This window comes from Sus scrofa, chromosome 2 (genome assembly GCF_054392235.1).
Source record: "Sus scrofa isolate SSC_HxYL_T2T_F1_AM1 chromosome 2, Sscrofa_HxYL_maternal_Yorkshire_Landrace_v2.0, whole genome shotgun sequence".
NCBI lineage: Eukaryota > Metazoa > Chordata > Mammalia > Artiodactyla > Suidae > Sus > Sus scrofa.
The window spans coordinates 141804724-141822517 of NC_139384.1; the positions used below are offsets into that span (position 1 = coordinate 141804724).

Here is a 17794-nt window from a genome sequence, read left to right on the forward strand (position 1 = left end):
GGTCCAGGGACTGAACCCACACCAGGGCAGCAACCCAAGCTACAGCAGTGAAAACACCAGGTCCTTAACCTGCTATGCCACAAGGGAATTCCGCTCTCTCTCTCTTTTTAAACTTACTCAGGGTGGAAACATTTGGTTACCTTTTGTTAGCCCAAGACAAATAAGACCAAATTATTTACAAGTTGTAAAGTACTGAAAACTTAAAAAGATGACAGTCTGTAAAATGTGTTGTACAGTCTGTATTCTGTAAAAGAATACTTGTAACGATTGAGAGATGAGCTGTTTAAACTATGTCCTCCAGAATCTTCCAATTCTCTCTCCCTTCCACAATTATCTTAAAAAATTTTAATATAGGAAAATTAAATTCAAACTCTCCTTTAATGTTGAGTAAAACCTACAATTTTAACAACACAAAAGTCAGGAAATTCCAAAGTTAAATTTACTGTAACCGTTTGGATTTGGCAAAGACACAAGCATTTAATATATTCTGTTCCCATTTTTCTTTTAAACATCAGTACATTAAGATGTAATCAAAAGACTCATGATTTTTAAATGTATTTTGGCATAATGCAGTAGGAACCTTAATTTAAGAAATTTGATCTTTCATCAATACTTTAATGATGCATCAAGGCATTTTATTTTGTATTTTCTAAATAAATGACATTAAGTGAAAATATGTTCTACATTCATTTTCGAACTATCATATATATTCATTAGCCTCTGTGCTTTTTATGCTTATTACCATTGAAAGGAAATCAACTCTACAAAAATGGTACTCTCAGTTATTAAGAAACAAAATACGCAATTTTTTAAAAAAGATGTTAACCTCTGAATTGTTCCAGTTGTATTTTTAGGGGTTTGGTTTTTTTTATTATTCACCTGACAGGTTACATTCACATATATCCAGTTTAAATTCAATGCGTAGCTGTACCTACACTGAACTGCACAGACCTGTGTACATGTCCAGATTGGACAGGTGTGTGTCCAGAGGGCTCACTCCCAAGGTTCAGTCAACCCGGAAACCACACACTTGGGTCTGCTCACAAGGGGTGATGGCGTTGCATACAAGGAACGACTCGTTCACTAGCTGTCTCTGGGCGAGTGGCAAATTTGAAAAGGGCTGACAGGGAAAACTCAGTAAGATTGACTGGACCTCACTGGGATCACTTTGTAACCGGGCTGATGGAGCACAGACAGTCACAGGACAAACCTGAATGACTGCTTTATGGTACAGGACAGAATAAGAAGTTCTCAAGGACACTAGAGCATCTCAGGGGTCTTCACTGAAACTTTGATATCTCTTTATGTTGGGAATTCCTTTTCTTTAACTTACCCACAGAACCTGTCTGATGATTTCTTGCAAAAGTCAAACTTCTGCCTGTAGACTCAGAACTATTAAGTCATGAAGTTGGAAGTGTTTTCACATAAACTGAGAAAGTATATGGTAACTAACGGGTATTTGAAACCACAGGGGTGCAAGCAAAAGTAGCTTTATGCTTTACCCCACTGCCATTTTGTACATTTCCGTTTGACCATTTTTTTTCTCCTTTTTTGTCTTTTTAGAGCACCCATGGCATATGGAAGTTTCCAGGCTAGGGGTCAAATCGGAGGTGTGGACAGTTCTCAAGGACACTAAAGCACCTCAGGGTCTTCACTGAAACTTTGAAAGACCTTCATGTTGGAATCTCTTTTATTTACTGACAGAATCTGTCTGATGATTTACGAAAAAGTCAAACTTTTGCCTGCAGACTTAGAACCATAAGTCAGGGAGTTCCCACTGTGGAGCAGCAGAAGTGTATCTAACTAGTAACCATGAGGTTGCGGGTTTGAGCCCTGGTTTCACTCAGTGGGTTAAGGATCGGTGTTGCCCTGAGCTGTGGGGTAGTTTGCAGGAGAGGCTCAGATCTGATGTTGCTGCTGCTGTGGCATAAGCCAGCAGCTACAGCTCCAATTCGACCCCTAGCCTGGGAATCTCCATATGCTGCAGATGAGGCCCTAAAAACAAAACAAAACAAAAAAACCTGTAAGTCGAGAAGTTGGATGTGTTTTCACAGAAACTGAGAAAGTAAATGATAACAGATACACCCCACAGGGGTGCAAGCAGAAGCAACCATTTTTTTCTTCCACTGCCATTTTGTAAATTTTCTTTTTACCAGTTTTTTTTGTTTTGGGTTTTTTGGTTTTTGTTGTTTTTTTTTGTTTTTTGTTTTTGTCTTTTTAGGGCCACACCCATGGCATATGAAAGTTCCTAGGTTAAGGGTCGAATTGGAGCTGTAGCCTCTAGCCTACACCACAGCAACTTAGGATCTGAGCCACATCTGCGACCAACACCACAGCTCACGGCAACACCGGATCTTGAACCCACTGAATGAGGCCAGGGATCGAACCTGCATCCTCATGCATACTAGCCGGGTTTGTTACCACTGAGCCATGACAGGAACTCCTGGCCAGTTCTTTAAATTAAAAAAAAAAAAAAAAAAGTTTTTTTTAAAAGTACTGTCGATTTACAACATTGTGCCAATTTCTGCTGTAAGCAAAGTGACTCAGTCACACATATACTGACCAGTTCTTTCTTGTCCCCAGGCAATCTCAGGCAGCTCCCTTAGGTTTTCCTATTCTTTTTCAGTGAACAAAAGGTCCATGCAATCCAACAACCGCGTAGTTCATCCAGTTAAACTTCTCCTTTCCAGCTGGAGCCTCCCACAGTGGCGGAGACATGGCTGTCCTTTTTCCTTCTATTTTTCTATTCTTTCCTCTTAACTAGCAGCTATTCTGAGTACTTTCAACGTTGCAGTGGGGAGGAGAGAAGACAGGTCCTGGTAACAAAGATTTTTTTACTTGGCTGGTGGGGAGGTGACCTCACAGACTTCTGCTTCTCAGTCTCCTTTGCTGATTCTTTCTCCTCGCCTAGGCTTCTAAGTACTAAAGTGATCTAGGGCTCAGCCCTTGGACTTTTCTCTATCAGAATGCTCTCTTCATGAGCTCATCTATTCTCCTGGTTTTAAATGTCACCTACAAGCTGAAGGCTCCCCAATTTTTTGTCTTTTTAGAGTTCCACCCCGCAGCATATGGAGGTTCCCAGGCTAGGGGTCGAATCAGAGCGGTAGCTGCCAGCTTACACCACAGCAACACCAGATCTGAGCCGCATCTGTGACCTACAGCACAGCTCTCGGCAACGCCGGATCCTTAACCACTGACCGAGGCCAGGGATCCAGCCCGCATCCCTCATGGACTAGTTGGATTCATTAACCACTGAGCCACGACAGGAACTCCATGAAGATTCCCAAAGGTATATCGCCAATCTTGCCCTTACCCTGGCACCTAACCCGTATTTGCAACTATAAACGGCTACAGGAATGTCTCACAGGTGATTCAAATTAATCTGAAGCTGAGCTCGTCACCCCTCCCCCCACCCCGCTAGTTCGTTCTACCCACAGGTGTTCTCCGTCTCAGTTAATGGCAACTTCATCCTTTCTGTTCCAAAACCCTTAGGATTACTCGATTCTTTTCTTCTCCTACCTCACCAGTGATCATCAACAAATTCTGCTGGTTCAACTTGCTAAATACACCTGGAATTTAACAGCGTCTCATGACATTTATCAATAAACTCCTGGTCTAAGCTGTCATCCAATCTCAGACTCCTGCAGTAGCTTTTTAATTGCTCTTCCTGCTTCCATGTGTGTTCCCTTTTCATCATTTTACCACCCAGCAGCCAGAGCAAATCTTTCAAAATAGAGGTCAGAATATTTCACTTCTCTGCTCAAGAATCCTCCACTGGCTCCCACTTAGAGAATGAAAATCCAAAGTACTTACCTCAGCCTGCTAAGCCCCACCAAATCTGGCACCTGACTGCATCTCTAAAGCTGTCACTTGTTAGCGTCCTCCTTGCCACTCTGCTCCAGTCACACCGGCCTCTCTAACGTCCTCTCCATGCCTAGGTATGCCCCTGCTTCAGAGCACCTCGCTTGCTGATTCCTGTCAGGGCTCTGCCCCCCACACAGCCACGGTTTTCCCTCACCTCCTTCACATCCTCATTCTCATTCCGCTTTGATTTTCTCATGGCTTTTTCACACGACAGGCACTGTGCAGATTTTTACTTGTTTTTATAGTGCAACCTGCATGAGAGAAAGGATTATTTTTTTCCTTTTTATGGCTGCACCTGCGGCATTTGGAAGTTCCCAGGCTCAGTTCCACAGCCGCAGCAACACTGGTTCCGAGCCACGTTTCCAACCTACCCCACAGCTCACAGCAACACCGGATTCTTAACCCACTGAGCGAGCCCGGGGATGGAACCTGTATCCTCATGTATACTAGTCGGGTTCATAACCCACTGAGCCATGACAGGAACTCCGAGTGAAAAGATTTTTATTTCTTTGTTCACGACTCTATCCCCAGGGTGTGGACGTGTGCTAGGAACACAGTAAATATTTGTCTGAATGAACATTTCTGGCAATCATGACCTTTGGGCATGGTGGCTCCAAAGCCTAATACCTGTACTGATACTCTGGAAATTCTCCCTGCTGAGGTCTCTCACTTCTCACTGCTGCTCCCAGGATACCTCCTCTTCTGACTACTGTGACACTCTCATCAGCCCAGCTTTCCAACAGTCACCCTCAGGCTGGGGCCACCCACCCTAAGAAACTCGTGTGGCAGGAGCCCTTTTCAAGAGCACCATTCCATCTTCTTAGTGTGGGGTCCACGGCTGGGAAATGCATCTACCTTTTAACTGTCACACTCTGGAAATGCAGAACGGGGCTCTTCAGATCTGGATTGGGCTCTACCTCTCTTGTTCTCCCTCCCGTATCTAGTTCATGGGCAACACGTTCCAAAAAAGATCCTCACTACTCTTGATTTTTTATAGAGGCAGGAGGTGAGAGATGGAGCAGTGAAGGCACAACCACTTTCCCCTTTCTTTCCTCCCTCATCTCACTCCTATCGTTCACAAGTTACACACACCGTAAAGACAACAGTTATACATAATACAGCAATATTCCTAAAAGAAACACCCAATGAAAGTTTAGCTATCTTCTTAAAGACATGTATTCTAGAATTCATTTTACTCATGGGATCCACATACTTTCTTCTTTTTTTTTTTTTTTTTTTGTCTTTTTGCTATTTCTTGGGCCGCTCCCGCGGCATATGGAGGTTCCCTGGCTAGGGGTCGAATCAGAGCTGTAGCCTCCGGCCTACGCCAGAGCCACAGCAACGCAGGATCCGAGCCACGTCTGCGACCTACACCACAGCTCACGGCAACGCCGGATTGTCAACCCACTGAGCAAGGGCAGGGATCGAACCCACAACCTCATGGTTCCTAGTCGGATTCGTTAACCACTGCGCCACGATGGGAACTCCCACATACTTTCTTGATTCCAGATAGAAGTAGTAATATTTAATTAACTAGCCACTGCAAATAGGGTGTCCACAACTGTGTACAAGATTTATATAAAATGTAGTATTATACTTCTTGGGAAAAAACATCAAAATAATTTTCCATCTTGAAGCTACATGGAAAATAAACATACAAGAAATATTTTAAAATGTAAAATCAGGTTTCAAATAAATGCCAGAATGCTAAACTTCCTGTTTTTCTTTATTAGTTAATTTTTAAAAATATTTTTTCTATCATGGTAAATTAAGGCAAAATATTCCATTTAGGAGGAAAAATTATGATAATCTAATTTGTGAGTAGCTATATTCTATGAGTTTGTTAAGCAGAATTAATTTTCTAAGCCTACAACTAAATATTCACAATATGGTTTTACTAAAGTATTGGATGAGAATTTTTTTAGCAAACTTCAAGTGTTTTCTATTATAAAATATCTTCAAGGGCTTCAAATCTTTTGTGCTTAGAACCCAACAAAACAAGAAAGGCACCTTTGACATTTTTTCCCAATACCACTGAAAGCATTTTCTTACATGCCTTCAACTTAAAACCGAATCTATTTATGTGTAAGTATATAACAGTAGTTTTAGAAAAAAGTGCACTTATATTTTTGTTTGAAAAATTACATTTAAAAATAAGATACTGACTGAAATAGCATATACATCCCTTTTTTTCGACTGCTACACTGATTCACAGTCACACAGGTAGATGACCTAGAATGATGATAATGATGCTGACAGAAATTATCTGTCTTTTCTAATTTCAAGGATGATCAGATTTCCAACTGCAGTCTAGGTGACAACAAAGAAGCCTAGTAAAGATCAGTACTATAAGAAAGGGTGGGAAGACTAGGAGATGATAATTATAAGGTGGTCCTGAGTTTTGGTTTGGAGAATATATATCTTTGGAAGTGAAAAAGCTTTTTAATAATAATAATTATAGGAGTTGCCTTCGTGGCGCAGTGATTAACGAATCCGACTAGGAACCATGGGGTTGCAGGTCTGATCCCTGCCCTTGCTCAGTGGGTTAACAATCCGGCGTTGCCATGAGCTGTGGTGTAGGTCGCACATGCGGTTCAGATCCCGCGCAGCTGTGGCTCTTGCGTAGGCCGGTGGCTACAGCTCCAATTAGACCCCTAGCCTGGGACCCTCCATATGCCATGGGAGCGGCTCAAGAAATAGCAAAAAAAAAAAAAGACAAAAAAAAATTATAATAAACGTGAGTGATAATAATAATCTTACAATGTCATTTCTCAAATTTCAGTCATTAAAAATTACATCTCTAATACCATGTTACAACTTTGAATCACTTTTATTACTTTTTACTTAATTTTTTTTATACACATACTCATTTTGAAAATTTAAATGGAAGAATTTTTAGGGCACTGAAAATAGACCGTATGATGCCAAAATGGTAAATATGTTAATTTTCATTTGTCCAAATCCACGAAGTGCACAACACCAAGAGCGAACCCTAAGGTAAACTGCGAACTTTGGATGATCATGATGCATCAGTGCAGGTTCATCGGTGTAACAAATGTGCCACTCTGGCGGGGGGATACTGATGAGGGGGGAGGCTATGCACATGCAGGGTCAGGGCGTACCTGGGACATCTCTGTACCTTCCTCTTAGTTTTGCTATGAACCTGAAAGTGTGCTAAGGAAATGAAGTCTTTATAAAAAAAATGTAATATTAACTTTGTTCTAATCAATAATACTTTCAGGAATATCATTCATAAACACACAGTTTTGACAGATTGGTTATATTTTTTCCTTAGACATTTTAATAGATGATAACTATTAAAACTTGTCTGTCCATGACCTCCCTAAAATCATCCAGCCAGTCACTAAGGAAATAGCTCTAGAATTGATTAGAGGGGAGACAATTTGTAATAGGGCAAGAATAGCAAGGACTGTGATAATCAAGAACATGGGTTGGCAAACGGCAGCCTATTGCTTTTCTCTGTGACTAAAGTTTTATTGAAACATAGCCACATTCATCCATTTATGTATTTAATGTCAATGGCTGCCCTAGCACTAGGGTGGCAGTGTTGCATATCTGCAATACAAAGTGACTTCCACCCCCAAAGCTACTTATTATCTGGCTCTTTACAGAAAAAGTTTGTCGACCACTGATCAGAAGGATTCAGCACTCAGAGTGTCTCAGAAGTGTCTTGAATTTGCTTTGATTTAAAGGAATGAATCTGGAAAATCATAAGCATTTGGGTGAGGTTTATGTGACAATGAAAGTTTATAAGGTCATTTGAGAAACCACTCTCAAAAAGAAGGCCCACTCCCTGTGACAGAAGATTAGAAAATGAAGGTCAACACAAAGTTTTAAGGTAAACTCAAACATTAAAAGATATGTCATTTTTATGATCCTCTCTTTTCATTTTTTTATTAACTAGCACATAATACTGACTCCGCAGGATAAGGCAGTCTTCACTCTAATCTCTGATACAGACAAGAAAAAAATGAAAAGCTGTTTCTTCTGTATGATAGATATTATGGTATTCTATTACAAACTGGAGAAGGGAAATTTTGATCTATAGTCACATACTACTGATAGCATTTCTAAGAATTCGGAAGTTGAAACCTGAAGCTGAAAAATATGTTTATGCTTCAGATTAGCATTAGCTATAGATGGTTAAACCAAGCCTTACTAAATTTAGTATGATGGTGCACAGCTGTTGGTAACTATTGCTCACACTGTCTTCTGCCACTCACCAGAATTCAGCCACACTAGATCGTACAAACTCAGCCCTGCATTTGTCCTGCGTATACTGCTGCTGAACTGGGACAAAAATATACTTCAGACAGTTCTCGTAGTTAAACTGAAAAGACATGTTAATGTGAAATAGGAAACCACAGCCCATCAGGAAAAACTAAGCTTACATAAAAAACACAGTAACTCTTTTAGTATCTGTATGATGACACTGAAACTTGCTCATCATAGAACTAAATTTATTTATTTGCTTTTTGTTTATTCAAAATTTTGTGTCCTTGAAATAGAGGCTGCTTAAAATAGTGGTCTTCTGGAAGTAAGTAAAACAACAGATGCTTGGAGAAACAATCTACTTGACCTTTAGGCCAGTGCAGCAGGTGACTACAGTTAACAATTTCAAAATTATTCATATTGGCCTTAAATATAATTAATTGTCCTAAAATCTAACAAAGGCAGAGTATATGTGAGAACATATGAAAGGATTACATTTAAGAAAAGCAGAGGTTCCTAACTTGGGACTCTGAAAGAAAGACAGCTCCAGCGTTATCACAGCTTTGTTTATTTATGTTGACTCAAGAGGAAGCATCTAAAATAAATTAGCAGCCTGTAATAATTTACATCAGTCCTGCATACATTTTTCCATGCCCAGGTAGTGAATAAAGCATATATAAAAGGTCAATAGCTGACAACACTCACAAGAAATGCAGTCTTGGATCAAGGTATTATATTTCATATTTTGTTGCACTTTCATCTGACTACATACAGCAGGATGTTTCTTTCGAGCAGACTAATTTCCTTCAGGCACCGAGCCATGGTAATTTGTGAGACAGCTTCTCTCTCTCTTTCTCAGTCGAAGGTAAAGATATCCATCGAGACTACTGTAAAACTAGCATTTTATTTTGATCTGCATTATTGCTTTTCCAGTTCCGCTATGGAATAACAATGATTTAGTCAGTAAAATGAAGAAATAAGGGAGTATATGTGAGTTAATATCCTTTGTTTCTAATGCCAAAGCTCAAAATGTTCATCTGATCCTTTCAATCCAGGGTAGAACAGATTTTTCTATCACTAACCAATACCTAAATTTTGTGTCTCTGAGAAAGGTGTTTGGAGGCTCTTGTTTTTTCCAGTCATTTTCAGCAGAAACTGAACTGCAAGAATCATGTAAATTACTTTACCATGCTTTTTTTCATATTTTTTTAAAAAGGGATTTAACTATACAGTGGCACTGAGGGGAAAACACTGGTTCCCACCACTTGGGAAAATTTCCCTGAATCCACAAAAATGCAATTTCCTGACCATTGTGTTATGCTAAATAAATCAAGTCCTCTGGGTCTCAAATGTCCATTTCTGTAATTTAGGTGAAACTCAGGCCGGGGGAGTAAAAACAGGCTGAGACCAGTAAGGAATTAATGGATAATCTTAAATCCCCAGTTCCATGTTTTTTCATCGTAATGATGGATTTGGGTCCATTTCATTGTTCGTTAATACTTTTCACCAGAGGAGGCAAAAAATATGCTCTAGGAAGTCAATTTTGTTTTGTTTTGTTTAGGATTAATAGAGTTTATTTACAGCAAAACTTTACTACAAGTCATAATTAAAATGTTATATTAGAACGTTTACAGTTATTTTTTTAAATCTCCAATCACATGGTTTATTGAATCTTTTATAACGAAATTGTCAGCACTGTATATCCCTACCTTCTTTAACTGGAAGAGGGCCAAATACTTTATCTTATAAAATATTCATAAAAACCTTATGCAGAAAAGACCACTATTATCTCTACAGTAAGAAGAAGGCATTAATTTGCTCAAGATCACACGGTTCCCAGGTGGTGCAGCTGGAGCAAAGATCCTGGCATTTGGGCCTCAAACCTTGAACTACTGGCCCCTATGCTCTATTCTCTCTCCAGATAAACTTTCTGAATCATACATGAACCAAACCAACATTTCTCTCTACAATTTTCCTCTTGTTACTAAAACAAAAACTTAAAAAATAACTTTGTTATAAAAGTTAAAACGTCATCTGAATATTCCTAAATTGAATTCAAAACCTAGATCAGATGCTAAAGGGTGTCTTTTTGTTACATAGTTTTCTTTTGGAATATGTATTTTTCACAGACCTGGTGTTTGCAATGATGTTCCCCACTGGGCCTCAAAGAACTCTTTCTCCCTCAGGCTTTCATGGAAAACCCATGTGTGCAGCTTGCCGTGTAAACCATTTTGTTTAGGTTGAAAGTAAGGGAGAGATGTCACTTCAGTAACTCCCAGTCAGAATGGCCATCATTAGTAAGCCCACAAATAACAAATACTGGAGGGGGTGTGGAGAAAAGGGAACCCTCCTGCACTGTTGGTGGGCATGTAAACTGGTACGACCACTATGGAGAACAGTATGGTGATACCTTAGAAAACTATACATAGAACTACCTTATGACCCAGCAACCCCACTCTTGGGCATATATCTGGACAAAACTTTCCTTAAAAAAGACACATGCACCTGCATGTTCATTACAGCACTATTCACAATAGCCAAGATGGAAACAACCCCAATTTTCCATCAACAGATGATTGGATTAGGAAGATGTGGTATATATACACAATGGAATACTACTCAGCCATAAAAAAGAACGAGATAATGCCATTTGCAGTAACATGGATGGAACTAGAGACTCTCATACTGAGCAAAGTAAGTCAGAAAGAGAAAGACAAATACCATATGGTATCACTTATATCTGGAATCTAGCATATGGCACAAATGAACCTTCCCACAGAAAAGAAAATCATGGACTTAGAGAACAGACTTGTGGTTGCCAAGGGGGAGGGGTAGGAGTGGGATGGATTGAGAGCTTGGGGTTAATAGATGCAAACTATTGCCTTTGGAATGGATTAGAAATGAGATCCTGCTGTGTAGCCCTGGGAACTATGTCTAGTCACTTATGACAGAGCATGATAATGTGAGAAAATAGAATGTGTACACATGTAACTGGGTCACCATGCTGTACAGTAGAAAAAAAATTGTATTTGGGAAATAACAATTAAAAAAAGAAAAAGTAACTCCCTATGAAGCAGTGCTGTGAGTGGACCAAGACTGTCAAGGTAGTGCCCAAGTTACTTAAATGCATGCACATTAATAGCGGAAGTCATTTGTGGGAAGAAACTAACAGTTTAGATTGGAAACTTCTCATAAATACACTAGGAAGCAATATGTGCTAATTTTGCCTCTAATGTTAGCTCTGGGTGCTGTTTGGCTGCTGCTCTAGCTCCTCTCATTCTCCCTTGCTGGCCTCAGCTTCTTGGGTATGACATTTCCATTCATAAGATACATTGGGGGCTTCAAAAATGTCAAGCCTGTAAACTGCACTGCTAACCTGGTTCCTGGCCAGTATGTCCTTCATAAATGATTTATAAAAGCATAAATGCTTCAGATTTACATTTTAGATTTTAACTCTTAACATACATGCTCCTAATTTTTCAGCTACTCCAAGCGAAATGCATCATGAAGAGCAGATTCCTTAGTGCAAATAACTTTTCCTATCAATTAATTTGATTACAAATTACTGTCTATCTTATATGGGGAAAGAGATGAAAATACAGTGACCCTGCTGGATGTCATTTCTGCTTAGCACACATAGGAAACCATGGCAAAATGAGACAAGTTTATTCTCAAAGCTAGAGTCCATTAAAGTTACCATTATTATCCTATGTTAAAAAATTCATCATTTTGCTTCTAAGGGAGAGGGTATGGCTGGAAAGGGGAAGGCTGGGAGCTAAGGTCAGGTTAGCTTCAGAAGACAAGCTTTAGCAAACTATGCCATTGTGTTGGCATTGCCCAGAAATAATCCTCTTCCCAAGGAGGAGTTTAGGTTGTTACAGGCTTCATCACTTTTAAAAATATGCCTTAAAAATAAGTTTGAATATTGAAGGCTGTAGCCAGGATAACGCTGTACTTAAGAGTAGGTAAAGTTTCCTTAGCTAGGATAATAGAAGCAATTGAAGTGTCCATCAACATATAATGGATAAAGAAGATATGACATACATATATGGAATATTATATGGATGTATATATATATAATGGAATATTAACCACAAAAAGAAAATTTCTGCCATTTGCAACAACTTGGATGGACTTAGAAATATTATCCCTAGCAAAATGAGTTAGAGAAAGACCAATACTGAATGTTTTCACTTATATGTGGAATCTAAAAAATAAATCAAATGTACAGAGCAAAAGAGAAACAGAAACAGACTCAGATATAGAGAAAAAATTTGTGGTTATCATTGGGGAGAGGGAAGGGGCAATATAGGGTAGGGGATTAAGATATACAAACTACTATGTATAAAGCAGAAAAGCAACAAGGATATACTGTACAACAAGATATACAAACTACTATGTATAAAGCAGAAAAGCAACAAGGATATACTGTACAACACTGGGAAATATGGCCATTATTTTGTAATCACTTTTTAAGTTGAGTATAATCTATAAAAATATTGAATCATGATGCTGTGCACCTAAAACTAGCATAATATAGTGAACCGATTATACTTCGATTGAAAAAGATGGGTAGTGCTTAGTGCTTTGGGGAAATGTAAATAAATTGTAAATTTGAAAATCCCCTCCCCCAAAAAAAGATATGGAAAAGCAGATTCTTTGTTTCTCCTATATATCTTAATCTGTATCATGAGCCCAAAGCCTCATGGAAGAGACCTCAGGAGTAACCCAGAAGATGGAGTTTAGCCCTGACCACTTCCTCTTTTATAGTTCATTTACATAGATTTCCGCTACCGACGCCCTTCTATGGATAAAGACAGAATTAATTCAGTTCCACTTATCCTTACTTTTGCTGTCCTTCACCTGCCATTTCAATTCTAAAACCACAGAGAATGGATTATGTTATTTAGCACAGTGGTATGCACTAAACCTTCATTTTAATAAATAGGAAATATAATAGAAATGCCAGAGCTGGTGTCAGAGTCACTGAAATGGGTCTGACTCTGACCTTGCTGAGTTGCAGGGCACTACCACGTAACGGACTGCGAGTGTGTGCTGCGTGGTCACCCACCTTTGTTTGCTGAGAGCAAATGCTCTGGAATGAACCTGGCAGGTTGGAACCCTGACTCCACAGCTCCCTACCTTTAAACCTCACAAAAGTTACTTAGCCTCTCTGTGCCTCAATCTCTTCTTCCGTAAAGTGGGTTAATATCAGTAACCAACCTCACAGCACTGCATTATGATTTAATAAGAAGACCCAGGTAGGGGAGTTCCCGTCGTGGCTCAGAGGCTAACGGATCCGACTAGGAACCGTGAGGTTGCGGGTTCGATTCTGAGCCTCGCTCAGTGGGTTGAGGATCCGGTGTTGCCGTGAGCTGTGGTATAGGCTCTGGCTGTGGCCAGCAGCTACAGCCTGGGAACTACCATATGCCGCGGGTGTGGCCCTAGAAAAGGCAAAAAGACAAAAAGACAGAAAAAAAAGATAGAGAAAGAAAACCCAGGTAAAGTGCTTCAAGTATAATCAAAAATACTAAATACTCCATCAATACTAGTTTTTTTTAATATATTATTTTGGTGCATATTATCTGTGGGTCAACTCAGACAAAAAATAATTATAATGCAATGTACAAAATGTTGTGATAGAGGAATATCTTATTTGTTACGGGAGCAGAGAATAGGTTTGGGTTTAGCAGCCTGGACTTTCTTTTTTAAAGGAGAGGGGATTTGTTTTACCTATGGTGCTGTAAATTTCTTTTTAAAAAGATTTAAAAGATGATAGTTTTGTGGGTTTTTTAAAATTAAAGACCTAAAAAGTTTTCCAACATTTACAATTCCTTTACTTGAATCTCAATTTTAATAGGTAGTTTTCCTTTTGGGAAAGAGTCAATGAGTTTATTTATTATTTGTTTTGGTCCTATGAGTAAAAGCAAGTACTTTTCAGTTTAGCACAGACGTTTATTTTCCATGGTTTATCAAAGCAGAGTTGGAACAGCGGCTAAGGATACCGTGCCAAAAAGTTTCATGAGTTTCATGAGCATAAATAAATATATTTGTTGTCACACATCTCAAACAGCTAAATGCTATAGTAATGGAACAAAGCTGAGGACTCTTCAGAAAAATTGCAAACAACTATTTGACATGTAAAGAGCCACTGAAGGGAAACTTTCCATTACAATGATGCTGTTTTCCTGCCTTCCTCTTAAGCCAGGAAAGAATAACTAGCTCAAGGAATGTCAGAGAAGGTATAGTCTGGAAGGAGGGATCATGCAAGGACATTTGGTACCTACTTGTGCTTTATCCAAGTGGACTGAAATTCAAAATAGCATATTGCACTATAGCAAAGAAAAATGTGGACAGTATTCTGATATACCATTTCATATCACACTGATGTGTTCTGCTTTTCTTCATCATTTAAACAGACATTTAGATGAGTGAATCTTTGAAGAGTAAATAACTAAAACAACTTTGTCTTTGAATGTGAGGAAATAGTGTACTTAACCAAAGAATGATTTTGCTCACTGCATGACAGAATTAGGGAAAGATTTTGTAGCCAAACTGGCCCAGGAGAAATAAGACAGGAATTTAGTAGACATGAGAGGTTTTATTGAATCTGGGATACTAACTTAGTGACTGGGGAAAATAACTGGTTCTTTTACACACACAAAAGACACATGCACTCACAGAAAAACATATATTCCTTCTGCCTTGCCCTCAGATTTACAGCTTGGACAGTGGCCTGTATCTGAACACAAGAAAAAAAAAAAAAAAGAATCCCACAAAGAATTCAAAAGAGAGTCTGCCTGATCAACGATAAAAAAACGAGCCTCAATGATAGCGAGTCGTGAGTTTCAAATATTAAATTACGAGGTGAATATTCCCTCACCATTTTTTTTCAATTTTAGTATAACTTATATTCAAATTCACACTTTCAGCACAAGACTTTTATGATAAGATTTTAGTTAATAAGACATTCCAATGAGCAAAAAGATCAGTTCTTTCTTTTAAATAGCAAAGACCTCTGACCTCAGAAACCTTACCTGCAGGAGACCAAAGAGGGACAATAACACAAAAATCTAAAAATGCCAAGTTGCATTTACTGTTTATGCTCTTGGACTTTGAATCACAACTAGAATAAATAAGATTATTAAGAAAGTGAAGAAAAAAAAAAGTCCAATGAAGGGACAGCACCCATGACAAAGATCACTGGCCTCTTTCCAAATACAGTATCAACTCTGGCTCCATATTTTCCTTTCTTTTTGGACATTCAACCCCAGTCAAAGAAATTAACTTATTATATGTCCTGTTCCCAATAAATCACTGTAGCCTATATATACCAGGAACTTTTTCAGGCTCTGTAATACACCATGAAGTGAGACAGAGTTTTTGTCCTCAAGGATCTTACTCAAGTGCTGAAGTGAGATGGTCAATAAATACACACACACACAAAAATCAATAACACAATTTTTTAAAATTATTAAGCTGACTTTACAATTTCTTGTTAATGCTACCATCATTTCCCTAATCACAGACCCAAAGCTCTGGAATTATCTTTCATATTTCTGAACGGACCTAATAACTTACAAGTTTAAAAAGATTTCTTTGGAGAATTTCATTGGCATATGAACAGAAATATAAAATGTGCTATAAAGGAAATAGGAAGGGTATCATTTAAAAGCAAATCTTAAATACTGCTGTATTTTATATCCATTGTAATTCACATAAAAATAAAAATATCTCAACCTTTGATAGCTGGTCAAAAGTAATTGCTATCACTATATTTTTATTCAGAACAAATACTAACTTTACGACAACATTTTTATACTAACATGAAATAAATTATATCTACCCTGACTATAATTCAAAACCTGTAATTGAGTATAGCAATAGTTTCAGTCTTTCCATACACAATATGCTGCCAATTACATTAAGTAATGTTATATAAAGAAATACCAGTTGATCTTTTACATAAAGAAATAGTATGTCCCAAATACAAGTGATAATAACTCGCTTTTAAGACCTATCCAAGTAAATATGACTTAGACACAAAATAGAGGCTTCATAAAGTCTTTAGTTTTCAAATTCTCATCACCATGTCTTCCAATTTTGCTGTTTCCCACTGATCTCAAACATGAAATCACACAATTTTTTCTGGGCACTGGTTAAATGGACTTGGCTGCCTGGGCAGGAAATAAGAAAAGAGACGACTGGATTCAGGGCTCTGGGTGGTGCCTACTTTACATCAAGAGCCCCCTTTCCTAAAAAACATAGACGAGTGTGAATAAAGAGCTTCACTGTCTTTCTCCCAACTCTGTCTTGGCTCTATATGTTGTTTTGACGAAACGGAGAAAAGGCTCGTTCCATTTTCAACTAAGAAGCAATACATTGTTGGATGATTAATGGAAATGTCACAACCACTCTCATCGGTCAGTGGCTCTGCCTTCTCACCTAGAATCAAACACTGTCTTTGTTCCTAAGTCCACCACCCTTGGATCTAGTTTGGATATTATTCCAGAAATAAAAAGCAAAAGGAAGTGACAAAAGGTTGAGCAACAGAATCAACACCTCGAAGCAGGAGGGAAAATACACAAAAAGGAGCAAGGAAACAGCAGCGTAGTTACCCAGACGCCTTGCAGACCCCCAATTCTTTGGTCCAATTCCATGTTTCAGGCTCTGTAATACATATGCTACTTCTTGTCTAGTGAAACAGTTTCACTGTTCCTGTTTGGGACTATAGCTAAACTCTAGATTTGACTTTTTCCACTTTCTTGTCTACAGAGAGAGACCTAATTTTTATAAGCAAGCAACAAAAAAGAACCCCAAATACTGCCTTTTGGAAAGGGAAGGAACACAAAATTACATACATCGGAAGACGAGTTTAGGTATCGAAGGTAAACAGCCTAAATGAACTTATGATCACTTTTTTCACAGGAAGTAATTATGACACTTCCTTTTAGTTTATTAGCACTTTTTTCACAGGAAGTAATTATGACACTTCCTTTTAGTTTATTAGCACTTCCTTTTAGTTTATTAGCACTACCAAACTCAGTGTACTGAACTTGAAAAATGCTCCCACTTAAGACCCTCGTTGGCCTATGGAAGAGGTTCAGATTAATGAATTTTCCAGACATATTTTTCCACCTCAGATAAGCTAGACTGGCTAAAACAAATCTCTAGAACATTTTTTTGAACTCTGAATAGATGAGAATACTTATATAACAAAAGTGAGAAAAGATATATACTCTGTTGTTTTTAGAAAATAATTTTAGTTGAAATAAAGTGATACAATTATTGAAAAGATAAACATTATACTTCAATACTACCAGAAGCCTCAAAAGTTTCTAAATCTCCATGTTCATTAAAGCTAGATATACTTGGAAGTTTCTTCTTCTTCTTTTTTTTTTTTAGGACTATACCAGCAGCATATGCAAGTTCCCAGGCTAGTGGTCAAAAGGGAGCTGCAGCTGCTGGCCTACGTCACAGCCACAGCAACTCCGGATTCAAGCCACGTCTGCAACCTACACCACAGCTCACCGGCTCACCGCAATGCTGGATCCCTAACCCACTAAGCACTGCGCGAGGCCAGGGATCGAACCGGCATCCTCATGGATACTAGTCAAATTTGTTTCCGCTGAGCCACAAAGGGAACTCCATAAGCTTCTTGAATTTCATAACAATGATAAAGCTTTCAATGACAGAT

General features: G+C 38.6%; 1 protein-coding gene across 1 annotated transcript in view; it reads right to left on the reverse strand.

The window, feature by feature from the left end:
• FBN2 (fibrillin 2) overlaps positions 1-17794 on the reverse strand; it is a 220192-nt gene that overhangs the window by 133402 nt on the left and 68996 nt on the right. The gene's annotated exons all lie outside the window — the stretch shown is intronic.